At 42.3% G+C, this 12,775-nt stretch overlaps 1 protein-coding gene across 2 annotated transcripts in view; it reads right to left on the bottom strand.

The window, feature by feature from the left end:
* Positions 1-11,339, bottom strand: part of LOC133542945 (sodium/potassium/calcium exchanger 1-like) — a 54,439-nt gene extending 43,100 nt beyond the window's left edge. For both annotated transcript variants that reach the window (XM_061887221.1, XM_061887222.1), the window contains exon 1: positions 11,205-11,339. The gene's annotated coding sequence lies outside the window, so the exon portion shown is untranslated. The remainder of the gene's footprint in view (positions 1-11,204) is intronic.
* Positions 11,340-12,775: the final 1,436 nt, after the last annotated feature.

Genomic DNA, 12,775 nt, shown 5'->3' with positions numbered 1-12,775 from the left:
GTCAGCAATCCTGTTCTGTCTCCCTGTAATATTTGTCTGCTCTTGAATGGGATTGTGCTGAAAATCTTAATTTCCTCTCAGGGATTGTTAAAGTATTTCTGATTCTGATTCCGAAATACGCCTTTATTTTGTTGATGATTATATACAGAATAAAACAAAGGACAATATTGTGTGGCAACAGTTTGGTTGCCAGTTAGAGCCGCTAGAAAAGTTGCTACTGTAAATAGTGTTGGGATATACAGAGGTCCCTTGGTTTTTGTACACTTCGTACAATTCAGTTTTCCCTGTGGAGTTTGCATGTTCTCCCCGTGACTGCGTGGGTTCCCTCCGGGTACTCCGGCTTCCTCCCACCTCCAAAGACATGCACCTGGGGATAGGTTGATTGGCAACACTAAATTGGCCCTAGTGCGTGAATGTGAGTGTGAATGTTTTCTGTCTGTGTTGGTCCGCCCGAATGCAGCTGAGATAGGCTCCAGCAACCCCCCGCGACCCCAAAAGGGACAAGCGGTAAAAAATGGATGAATGGATGTACATGTTTGCCATCAATTTGTCCCGTTTTTTCCCATATACCGTCATTTTTATTGTACGGCTACACATTACACATCACAACCTAGTCCGTATCATTCCTTGGAATTGAGTTCCCAAACAAAACATCCCCCATTGCAACTGTAATATCAGCCACTTACAGGCCATAAGAAATTGTTAGTGACAGCACTTTGATGAAGAAGGTGACAAACACATAATTAAATTCAACAACAAACTCAGAGTGAACAATAAAGTATAATGGTGCTGTCCCCTCGGCCCTCTACGTCAACAAGAATCAAATGAATGTATTTTGCGTTAATAATTTAGGGTGTCTGGAACAGATGCATTTGATTTACTATACTTCTTATGCCTCCTCTCTGAGCTGCTACCTTACCGTGGTAGAGGAGTTTGCGTGTCCCAATGATCCTAGGAGCTATGTTGTCTGGGGGTTTTCATGCCCCCTGGTAGGGTCTCCCAAGACAAACAGGTCCTAGGTGAGTGATCAGACAAAGAGCAGCTCAAAGACTTCTATGGAATTACAACGAAATGAACCCAGATTTCCCTCGCCCGGACGTGGGTCACCGGGGCCCCGCTCTGGAGCCAGGCCCGGAGTTGGGGCACGATGGCGAGCGCCTGGTGGTCGGGCCTGTTCCCATGGGGCCCGGCCGGGCACAGCCCGAAGAGGCAACGTGGGTCATCCCTCCAATGGGCTCACCACTCATAGGAGGGGCCATAGAGGTCGGGTGCATTGTGAGCTGGGCGGCAGCCGAAGGCAGGGCACTTGGCGGTCCGATCCTCGGCTACAGAAGCTAGCTCTTGGGACGTGGAACGTCACCTCACTGGGGGGGAAGGAGCCTGAGCTAGTGCGCGAGGTAGAGAAGTTCCGGCTGGATATAGTCGGACTCACCTCGACGCACAGCAAGGGCTCTGGAACCAGTTCTCTCGAGAGGGACTGGACCCTCTTCCACTCTGGCGTTGCCGGCAGTGAGAGGCGACGGGCTGGGGTCGCAATTCTGGTTGCCCCCCGGCTCAAAGCCTGTACGTTTGAGTTCAACCCAGTGGACGAGAGGGTAGCTTCCCTTCGCCTTCGGGTGGGGGGACGGGTCCTGACTGTTGTTTGTGCTTACGCACCAAACAGCAGTTCAGAATACCCACCCTTTTTGGGTACACTCGAGGGAGTACTGGAAAGTGCTCCTCCGGGTGATTCCCTTGTCCTACTGGGAGACTTCAACGCTCATGTTGGCAACGACAGTGAAACCTGGAGAGGCGTGATTGGGAAGAATGGTCGCCCGGATCTAAACCCGAGTGGTGTTTTGTTATTGGACTTTTGTGCTCGTCACAGTTTGTCGATAACAAACACCATGTTCAAACATAAGGGTGTCCATATGTGCACTTGGCGCCAGGACACCCTAGGCCGCAGTTCCATGATCGACTTTGTAGTTGTGTCATCGGATTTGCGGCCTTATGTTTTGGACACTCGGGTGAAGAGAGGGGCGGAGCTTTCTACCGATCACCACCTGGTGGTGAGTTGGCTGCGATGGTGGGGGAGGATGCCGGACAGACCTGGCAGGCCCAAGCGCATTGTGAGGGTCTGCTGGGAACGTCTGGCAGAGTCTCCTGTCAGAGAGAGTTTCAATTCACACCTCCGGGAGAACTTTGAACATGTCACGAGGGAGGTGCGGGACATTGAGTCCGAGTGGACCATGTTCCGAACCTCTATTGTCGAGGCGGCTGATTGGAGCTGTGGCCGCAAGGTTGTTGGTGCCTGTCGTGGCGGTAATCCCAGAACCCGTTGGTGGACACCAGCAGTGAGGGATGCCGTCAAGCTGAAGAAGGAGTCCTATCGGGTTCTTTTGGCTCATAGGACTCCGGAGGCAGTGGACGGGTACCGACGGGCCAAGCGGTGTGCAGCTTTAGCGGTCGCGGAGGCAAAAACTCGGACATGGGAAGAGTTCGGGGAAGCCATGGAAAACGACTTCCGGACGGCTTCGAAGCGATTCTGGACCACCATACGGCGCCTCAGGAAGGGGAAGCAGTGCACTATCAACACCGTGTATGGTGCGGATGGTGTTCTGCTGACTTCGACTGCGGATGTTGTGGATCGGTGGAGGGAATACTTCGAAGACCTCCTCAATCCCACCAACACGTCTTTCTTTGAGGAAGCGGTGCCTGGGGAATCTGTAGTGGACTCTCCTATTTCTGGGGCTGAGGTCGCTGAGGTAGTTAAAAAGCTCCTCGGCGGCAAGGCCCCGGGGGTGGATGAGATCCGCCCGGAGTTCCTTAAGGCTCTGGATGCTGTGGGGCTGTCTTGGTTGACAAGACTCTGCAGCATCGCGTGGACATCGGGGGCGGTACCTCTGGATTGGCAGACCGGGGTGGTGGTCCCTCTCTTTAAGAAGGGGGACCGGAGGGTGTGTTCCAACTATCGTGGGATCACACTCCTCAGCCTTCCCGGTAAGGTTTATTCAGGTGTACTGGAGAGGAGGCTTCGCCGGATAGTCGGACCTCGGATTCAGGAGGAACAGTGTGGTTTTCGTCCTGGTCGTGGAACTGTGGACCAGCTCTATACTCTCGGCAGGGTTCTTGAGGGTGCATGGGAGTTTGCCCAACCAGTCTACATGTGCTTTGTGGACTTGGAGAAGGCATTCGACTGTGTCCCTCGGGAAGTCCTGTGGGGAGTGCTCAGAGAGTATGGGGTATCGGAATGTCTTATTGTGGCAGTCCGCTCCCTGTATGATCAGTGTCAGAGCTTGGTCCGCATTGCTGGCAGTAAGTCGGACACGTTTCCAGTGAAGGTTGGACTCCGCCAAGGCTGTCCTTTGTCACCCATTCTGTTCATAACTTTTATGGACAGAATTTCTAGGCGCAGTCAAGGCGTTGAGGGGTTCCGGTTTGGTGGCCACGGGATTAGGTCTCTGCTTTTTGCAGATGATGTAGTCCTGATGGCTTCATCTGGCCGGGATCTTCAGCTCTCACTGGATCGGTTCGCAGCCGAGTGTGAAGCGACCGGAATGAGAATCAGCACCTCCAAGTCCGAGTCCATGGTTCTCGCCCGGAAAAGGGTGGAGTGCCATCTCCGGGTTGGGGAGGAGACCCTGCCCCAAGTGGAGGAGTTCAAGTACCTAGGAGTCTTGTTCACGAGTGGGGGAAGAGTGGAGCGTGAGATCGACAGGCGGATCGGTGCGGCGTCTTCAGTAATGCGGACGTTGTATCGATCCGTTGTGGTGAAGAAGGAGCTGAGCCGGAAGGCAAAGCTCTCAATTTACCGGTCGATCTACGTTCCCATCCTCACCTATGGTCATGAGCTTTGGGTCATGACCGAAAGGATAAGATCACGGGTACAAGCGGCCGAAATGAGTTTCCTCCGCCGGGTGGCGGGGCTCTCCCTTAGAGATAGGGTGAGAAGCTCTGCCATCCGGGAGGAGCTCAACGTAAAGCCGCTGCTCCTCCACATCGAGAGGAGCCAGATGAGGTGGTTCGGGCATCTGGTCAGGATGCCACCCGAACGCCTCCCTAGGGATGTGTTTAGGGCACGTCCAGCTGGTAGGAGGCCACGGGGAAGACCCAGGACACGTTGGAAAGACTATGTCTCCCGGCTGGCCTGGGAACGCCTCGGGATCCCCCGGGAAGAGCTAGACGAAGTGGCTGGAGATAGGGAAGTCTGGGCTTCCCTGCTTAGGCTGCTGCCCCCGCGACCCGACCTCGGATAAGCGGAAGATGATGGATGGATGGATGGATGGATACTTCTTATGGAACAATTTGCCTCCGCTTTTGTAGAATTCAGTTTTTGTAGGACGTTTTGAAACGGATTACTATCAAAAACCAAGGTACTTCAATACAGTGCTGTTACGGAGATGCCAATAAAAGACTGATTTTATCCTGCCGACATTACAACAATAATGAATCTTACAAATATAATAGGGATGTGCATTGCCTACGGAAAGTATTCACAGCGCTTCAGTTTTTTTCACATTACAGCCTTATTCAAAAATGGAATCAATTAATTTTTGTCCTCAAAATTCTACAGACAATACCCCATTATGATAAACCAAAAAGGTATTTTTGGTTTTCAACCAGTATGTCTCTGTACATTGCTCAATTAATCTTTCCCTTTATCCTCCCTAGTCTTCCAGTTCCTGCCGCTGAAAAACATCCCCACAGCATGATGCTGCCACAACATTTAACTGTAGGGATCGTATTGGCCTGGTAGTGAGCGGTGCTTGGTTTAACCCAAACATGATGCCGGCATTCACGCCAAAGACTTCAATCTTAGTCTTATCAGACGAGAGAATTTTGTTTTGTCATGGTCTGAGAGTCTTACAAGTACATGTTGGCAAACTTTTAATTAAGACATGGCTTCCGTCTGGCCACTATATCATACAGGCCTGATTAGAGGATTGCTGTGGAGAGGATTGGTCTTCTGGAAGGTTATCCTCTCTCCGCAAAGAAAAGCTGTCGCTCTGAAAAAGTGACCATCGGGTTCTTGATCACTACCATGACTAGACTACGATGAATGCCGCAATGTATAGACACATCCTGGATGAAAACAAACACTTACCATCCAACCTGATGGAGCTTGAAAGAGGAATGGCTGAAACATCCCAAAGTTAGGTGTGCCAAGATTGTGGCATCGTACTCAATAAGACTTGAGGCTGTACTTGCTGTCAAAGCATGAACAAAAGATTGAGCAAAGGCTGCAAATACTTTTTTTGATTCTAGTTGTACTAAATTTGCCAAATTACAAAAAAAAACCTTTGCACATTATCTTTATGTTGTATTGTGTGGAATTGTGAGGAAAAAATTGTATTTATTCCATTTTGGAATAAGGCTGTAGCATAACAAAATGTGGGAAAAGTGAAGGGCTGTGAATACTTTCCGGATGTAGTGTAACAATAAACAGTAATTATTATAACCGCTGCAAAGCTTCCAATGGTTAGAATTAGCGTCTTAAATTAAAATGATGGAAAAACTGATTGATAACTGCACTTTGATATACTCACAGACTGACTGACTGACATATACCAGTACTCAGAGGAATAAGACACAGACATGTTTTTACGTTGCATTAATCCATCACTGACCAAAGTAGGACACCACAACGCCTGGCAGAAACAATACATAGTTATAGACTTTATAAGTTGCGCACTTTTTATTTAAATAGATGTTAAAGGCCTACTGAAACCCACTACTACTGACCACACAGTCTGATAGTTTATATATCAATGATGAAATATTAACATTGCAACACATGCCAATATGGCCTTTTTAGTTTACTAAATTGCAATTTAAAATTTCCCGCGAAGTGTCCTGTTGAAAATATCGCGGTATGCTGACGTGTACGCGTGACGTCACGCAGTGTAAGGAAATATTAGCGCTGCGCACACGCACAGCTAAAAGTCGTCTGCTTTAACCACATAATTACACAGTATTTTGGACATCTGTGTTGCTGAATCTTTTGCAATTTGTTCAATTAATAATGGAGAAGTCAAAGTAGAAAGAAGGAGCTACGAAGCTTTAGCCTTTAGCCACACAAACACACTGTGATTCCTTGTTTAAAATTCCCGGAGGTGAAGCTTTACTATGGATCAGAGCGGTCAAGCGAACATGGATCCCAACCACTTGTCAACAAGCAGTTTTCCGTGAGAAAATGTTGGTAAAAAGTCACCACTTACCGGATCAACTGAGCTTGTGTCGTCCGTACAGCTGCCGTCGACTTCCATCAGACACTGGCGTCAACACACCCGTGGATACACCCTTCCGACTATCAGGTACTATTAAACTCACTAAAACACTAGTAACACAATAGAAAGAAAAGGGATTTACCAGAATTATCCTAGTAAATGTGTCTAAAAACATCTGATTCCGTCCCAATGCAATCGCGTTTTTTTTTTACTTGAATTTTTTATTTATTTTTTTTCTAGTCCGTCCCTATCAATATCCTCAAACACGAATCTTTCATCCTCGCTCAAATTAATGGGGAAATTTTCGTTTTCTCGGTCCGAATAGCTCTTTTTGTTGGAGGCTCCCATTAAAAACAATGTGAATATGTGAGGAGCCATCAACGGGTAACATCATCGTCTGCGACTTCCGTTAAAGGCAGGGCTTTTCTGTTACCGACCAAACGTTGCGAACTTTATATACTAAATCCTTTCAGCAAAAATATGGCAATATCGCGAAATGATCAAGTATGACACATAGAATGGACTTGCTATCCCCGTTTAATAAGAAAATCTTATTTCAGTAGGCCTTTAAAGTTCTACATACAAACCATTATTTTAAACAAAATCTTAGCCATTATAACAGATAAAATACTAACGACTAAAACACTTGTTGAGTTGAGTTTTTGTTTATTTTGAACATGAATGCATACAACATGATACATCACAATTTACAGTTTCTCTGTTCAACATGTTCGAAAAGGAATGGGAAGAAGCAAAGCTTATTTATTCCTACCCCTTTTCCCAGTGGTGTGCAGTCAGGGCCAGCAAGGCCTTCTTTGCTGGCCTAACATAACCAGAAATCGTGATCATAATTAAAGATAAAACTAATTTTTTATTTACTTTCCCTTAACATCTAAAAGTATTTCATATTGTGCTCCTTCCAGCACTGTTGTTTTTAGGATATACAGTTTTTATTCAATCAGAATTCAACTAGCTTATGTTGCCATGCTGTACCAAATCAACCTAGAGCCTTCAGAAATCAATAATGCAGGCGTCTATGCACTATAAGTGAACGAACACGAACATTTTACAGACGGTGGCAATAGCCAATCAGATCACGAGTTGTTGTCAGTAAGGCCTTCTAGATGGCTTAAGGCAGATATATAGTGATGTTATGAATTAGGTAACATATAAACTCCGTTACCAGCATGCCACTGTAGTGAAGAGCTTGCGCAGTAGCCCCGTTTAGGTTGTTGAATGTAGACATGCAGCGGGATGTTATTGATGAGCACGCTGTGGATTAAACTTTAAGTACTCAACCAACACGCCTCGTCTGCATCTTTTATGATTAGACAAGACAACACATATATTTGCAAGGCCATTTTCAAGAAGGACATTTAAAGATAAACTAAATCTTGTGAGACAATTTCAGCCAACCACGGAAGCTAGCTCAGCTGTCCTGGCAATTAAATGTGAGTTCAGATATTTATTTTCTTAATCTTTTCACGTCTAATATGTTTTGGGCAATTTTGACATTATCACATAAGATATGTTGTTATTCATATTGATATATATGTTATTGATTTTGAAATGCGCCAAAAAATAATCCATTTTGTACAATGCCCAGTAGTGCGTCTATATGTTTCTGTATAGCATTTCTCCAGCAATGGTCACGTGATGACATAAATGATGGTATGTTGAGAGGTAATTATTGAAGTCGGAAATCACTGAAGGTGGGAAACGCACAGCCCACCACTGCTTTTTCCTTGCTATCAATCAGCATAGGGAAAAAAGTGGATTTTCTAACAGTGTGTCTATTTAATTTAGTTGTTATATATATATATATATATATATATATATATATATATATATATATATATACACATTTTCACCGCTTGTACTGTTCGGGGTCGCTGGAGCCTATCTCAGCTGCATTCGGGCGGAAGGCGGTGTACACCCTGGACAAGTCGCCAACTCATCGCAGGGCCAACACAGATAGACAGACAACATTCACACTCACATTCATACACTAAGGACCATTTAATGTTGCCAGTCAACCTATCCTTAGGTGCATGTCTTTGGAGGTGGGAGGAAGCCGGAGTACCCGGAGGGAATCCACGCAGTCACGGGGAGAACATGCAAACTCCACACAGAAAGATCCCGAGCCCGGGATGGAACCCAGGACAACTCAGGACCATACATAAAATTTAGTCAAAAGATTTCAGTGTGTACAAATACTTTTTGGTGCACATTTAACAATACCGCGAAAAAAATAACCATGATAATTTAGGTCAGGAGATTGTGAAATTAAATTTTCAAATCGTTACATCCCTAAAATATAAAAAGAAAAAGACAACAGAAAATATCAAAATAATAACATTATTCCTAAATTCCGTTTCATACATGCAGTTATTTAGGATAGTGGTTCTCAACTTTTTGTCAGTGATGTACCCCCTGTGAACATTTTTTAATTCAAGTACACCCTAATCAGAGCAAAGCATTTTTGGTTGAAAAAAAAAGAGATAAAGAAGTAAAAAATAGCACTATGTCATCAGTTTCTGATTTATTAAATTGTATAACAGTGCAGAATATTGCTCATTTGTAGTGGTCTCTCTTGACCTATTTGGAAAAAAAGATATAAAAATAATTAAAACTTGTTGAAAAATAAACAAGTGGCTCAATTATAAGTTAAGATTAGTAGTAATCATCAATTTAAAGTGCCCTCTTTGGGGATTGAAATAGAGATCCATCTGGATTCATGAACTTAATTCTAAACATTTCTTCACAAAAAAAAGAAATCTTTAACATCAATATTTATGGAACATGTCCACAAAAAATCTAGCTTTCAACACTGAATATTGCATTGCTGTGTTTTTTTTCCACAGTTTATGAACATACATGCATATTTTCTTGAAGTATTATTCAATAAATATATTTATAAAGGATTTTTGAATTGTTGACGTTTTTAGAATATTTTTTAAAAATCTCTCCTACCCCTTGGCATACCTTCAAGTACCCCCAGGGGTACACGTGCCCCCATTTGAGAACTACTGATTTAGGAGACACTGGTATTGGTTCTGCATTCAAATACTTTGGGCTCATTTTCATCACCTCTAAATCCTAGTATTGTTGTAAGCACAATACCTATGGCGCGCAATTTGCAAAATGCGGTTGCGCATTTTGAAAATTTAATATCAAATCAAATCAAATGTTTATTGGTTTCATCACTATACACCAGGGATCACCAACCTTTTTGAAACCAAGAGCTACTTCTTGGGTACTGATTAATGCGAAGGGCTACCAGTTTGACACACACATAAATTGCCAAAAATAGCCAATTTGCTCAATTTACCTTTAATAAATAAATCTATATATATATATATATTTAAAAAATAGGTATTTCTGTCTGTCATTCCGTCGTACATTTTTTTCCTTTTACGGAAGGTTTTTTGTAGAAAATAAATGATGAAGAAAACACTTAATTGAACGGTTTAAAAGAGGAGAAAACAGGAAAAAAAATTAAAATTACATTTTGAAACATAGTTTATCTTCAATTTCGACTCTTTAAAATTCAAAATTCAACCGAAAAAAAAGAAAAAAACTACTTAATTCGAATCTTTTTGAAAAAATTAAAAATAAGAATTTATGGAACATCATTAGTAATTTTTCCTGATTAAGATTATTTTTATGACATGTTTTAAATAGGTTAAAATCCAATCTGCACTTTATTATAATATATAACAAATTGGACCAAGCTATATTTCTAACACAGACAAATCATTATTTCTTCTAGATTTTCCAGAACAAAAATTTTAAAAGAAATTCAAAAGATTATGAAATATGATTTAAATTACATTCTACAGATTTTCTAAATTTGCCAGAAACATTCTTTTGAATTTTAATCATAATACGTTTGAAGAAATATTTCACAAATATTCTTCGTCGAAAAAACAGAAGCTAAAATGGAGATTTTTAATTCAAATTAATTTATTATCCATACAATTAAAAAAAAATGCTTGAACATTGATTTAAATTGTCAAGAAAGAAGAGGAAGGAATTTGAAAGGTAAAAAGGTATATGTGTTTAAAAATCCTAAAATCATTTTTAAAGTTGTATTTTTTCTCAAAAATTGTCTCTCTGAAAGTTATAAGAAGCAAAGTAAAAAAATTAATGAATTTATTTAAACAAGTGAATACCAAGTCCTTAAAATATTTTCTTGGATTTTCAAATTCTATTTGAGTTTTGTCTCTCTTAGAATTAAAAATGTCGAGCAAAGTGAGACCAGCTTGCTAGTATATAAATACAATTTTAAAAATAGAGGCAGCTCACTGGTAAGTGCTGCTATTTGAGCTATTTTTAGAACAGGCCAGCGGGCGACTCATCTGGTCCTTATGAGCTACCTGTTGCCCGCGGGCACCGCGTTGGTGACCCCTGCTATACAGTGTACATCCACGACTAAACTACTGACTAAACTACTACCAAGTGTGGATTCAGGCCGGGTAGCCTATTTCAAGTTCCAGGTAACCCTATACATTATTATATTTTATAAAAATAGTAAACCAAGTTGTGGTAGTAGTTTAGTCATGGATGTACACTGTATGGTGATGAATCAAATAAACATTTGATTTTATTTGATTTGACATTAACTTGCACGCCATTGGTATTGTGCTTACAACAGTATCAACATGATTCTGACACTTACATGTTGTCAATCCACCCAACCCCACTTTCTATGCACTGCACTCCACTTAACCACCTGTTACTATGACTACACAAATCACTTGTTTTTAATTCCATTTAACATACTTTAGTCATGTTTGAATTAATTTATTATCTACTAATCCGAGTGCTTGTTTGAAGAGACGCAGGTGCCGCCAATGGCTATTAATTAGCTAGCCAAACACGTACGCTATTTTTAACGTTTTGTTTTTTTTTAATAATAATGTAATAGTGCTTTTGTTTTTACCCAAAACAAATCAAAGTTATAAAGAGAAAGTGATGGAAATGCAGCGGTCTTACCTGTGCGGCCAGCTGCTCGACGGGCTCCTCTTTCTCCCACGAGTGGGCTTCACTTGACGGCTCCCTGAGCTGCCGAGAGTCGTTGACGGTGTTTGTGGAGGAGCTGAGGAGATGTAACATAATAATGAACCTGAGCTGACTGGAACAATGGCTCACTGCATTTCAGAGCTGGAACAAAGCTCAGCATAAAGCCACTAAGAGGATTGGGAGCTCGCATCTGCCCTTTTAGACACATAGCTGTATCAATGAGACAACATCTGACAGGACTAATTGTGCTCTATATTGACGCTGTGCACATTGAGAGGTGTGGTTTGCTTTTCTTAATTTCAATTTAAGGGAGTTTTTTTTCCTTGTTCTTATTCAAATAAATATTACCTTACATTATTGCATTCATATTCCATAATGTGTCCAATTGTTTGGAAAGCAGATACAAACCCCGTTTCCATATGAGTTGGGAAATTGTGTCAAATGTAAATATAAACGGAATACAATGATTTACAAATCATTTTCAACTCATATTCAGTTGAATATGCTACAAAGACAACATATTTGTTGTTCAAACTGATGAACTTCTTTTTTTTTTTTTTGCAAATAATCATTAATTTTAGAATTTGATGCCAGCAACACGTGACAACAAAGTTGGGAAAGGTGGCAATAAATACTGATAAAGTTTAGGAATGCTCATCAAACACTTATTTTGAACATCCCACAGGTGTGCAGGCCGATTGAGAACAGGTGGGTGCCATGATTGGGTATAAAAACAGCTTCCCAAAAAATGCTCAGTCCTTTACAAGAAAGGATGGGGAGAGGTACACCCCTTTGTCCACAACTGCGTGAGCAAATAGTCAAACAGTTTAAGAACAACGTTTCTCAAAGTGCAATTGCAAGAAATTTAAGGAATTCAACATCTACGGTCCATAATATCATCAAAAGGTTCAGAGAATCTGGAGAAATCATTCCACGTAAGCAGCATGGCCGGAAACCAACATCGAATGACCGTGACCTTCGATCCCTCAGACGGCACTGTATCAAAAACTGACATCAATCTCTAAAGGATATCACCACATGGGCTCAGGAACACTTCAGAAAACCACTGTCACTAAATACAGTTCGTTGCTACATCTGTAAGTGCAAGTTAAAGCTCTACTATGCAAAGCGAAAGCCATTTATCAACAACATTCAGAAACGCCCCCGGCTTCTCTGGGCCCGAGATCATCCAAGATGGACTGATCCAAAGTGGAAAAGTGTTTTCTGGTCTGACGAGTCCACATTTCAAATTGTTTTTGGAAATATTCAACATTGTGTCAAAGGGGAAGCGAACCATCCAGACTGTTATCGACGCAAAGTTCAAAAGTATCTGTGATGGTATGGGGGTGCATTAGTGCCCAAGGCATGGGTAACTTACACATCTGTGAAGCCACCATTAATGCTGAATGGTACATACAGGTTATGGAACAACATATGCTGCTGTCTAAGCGCCGTCTTTTCCATGGACGCCCCTGCTTATTTCAGCAAGACAATGCCAAGCCACATTCAGCACGTGTTACAACAGCGTGGCTTCGTAAAAAAAG

This window comes from Nerophis ophidion, linkage group LG25, assembly GCF_033978795.1.
Source record: "Nerophis ophidion isolate RoL-2023_Sa linkage group LG25, RoL_Noph_v1.0, whole genome shotgun sequence".
In the NCBI taxonomy this organism is placed as follows: Eukaryota; Metazoa; Chordata; class Actinopteri; order Syngnathiformes; family Syngnathidae; genus Nerophis; species Nerophis ophidion.
This window is presented reverse-complemented; position numbering and strand designations above follow the sequence as displayed.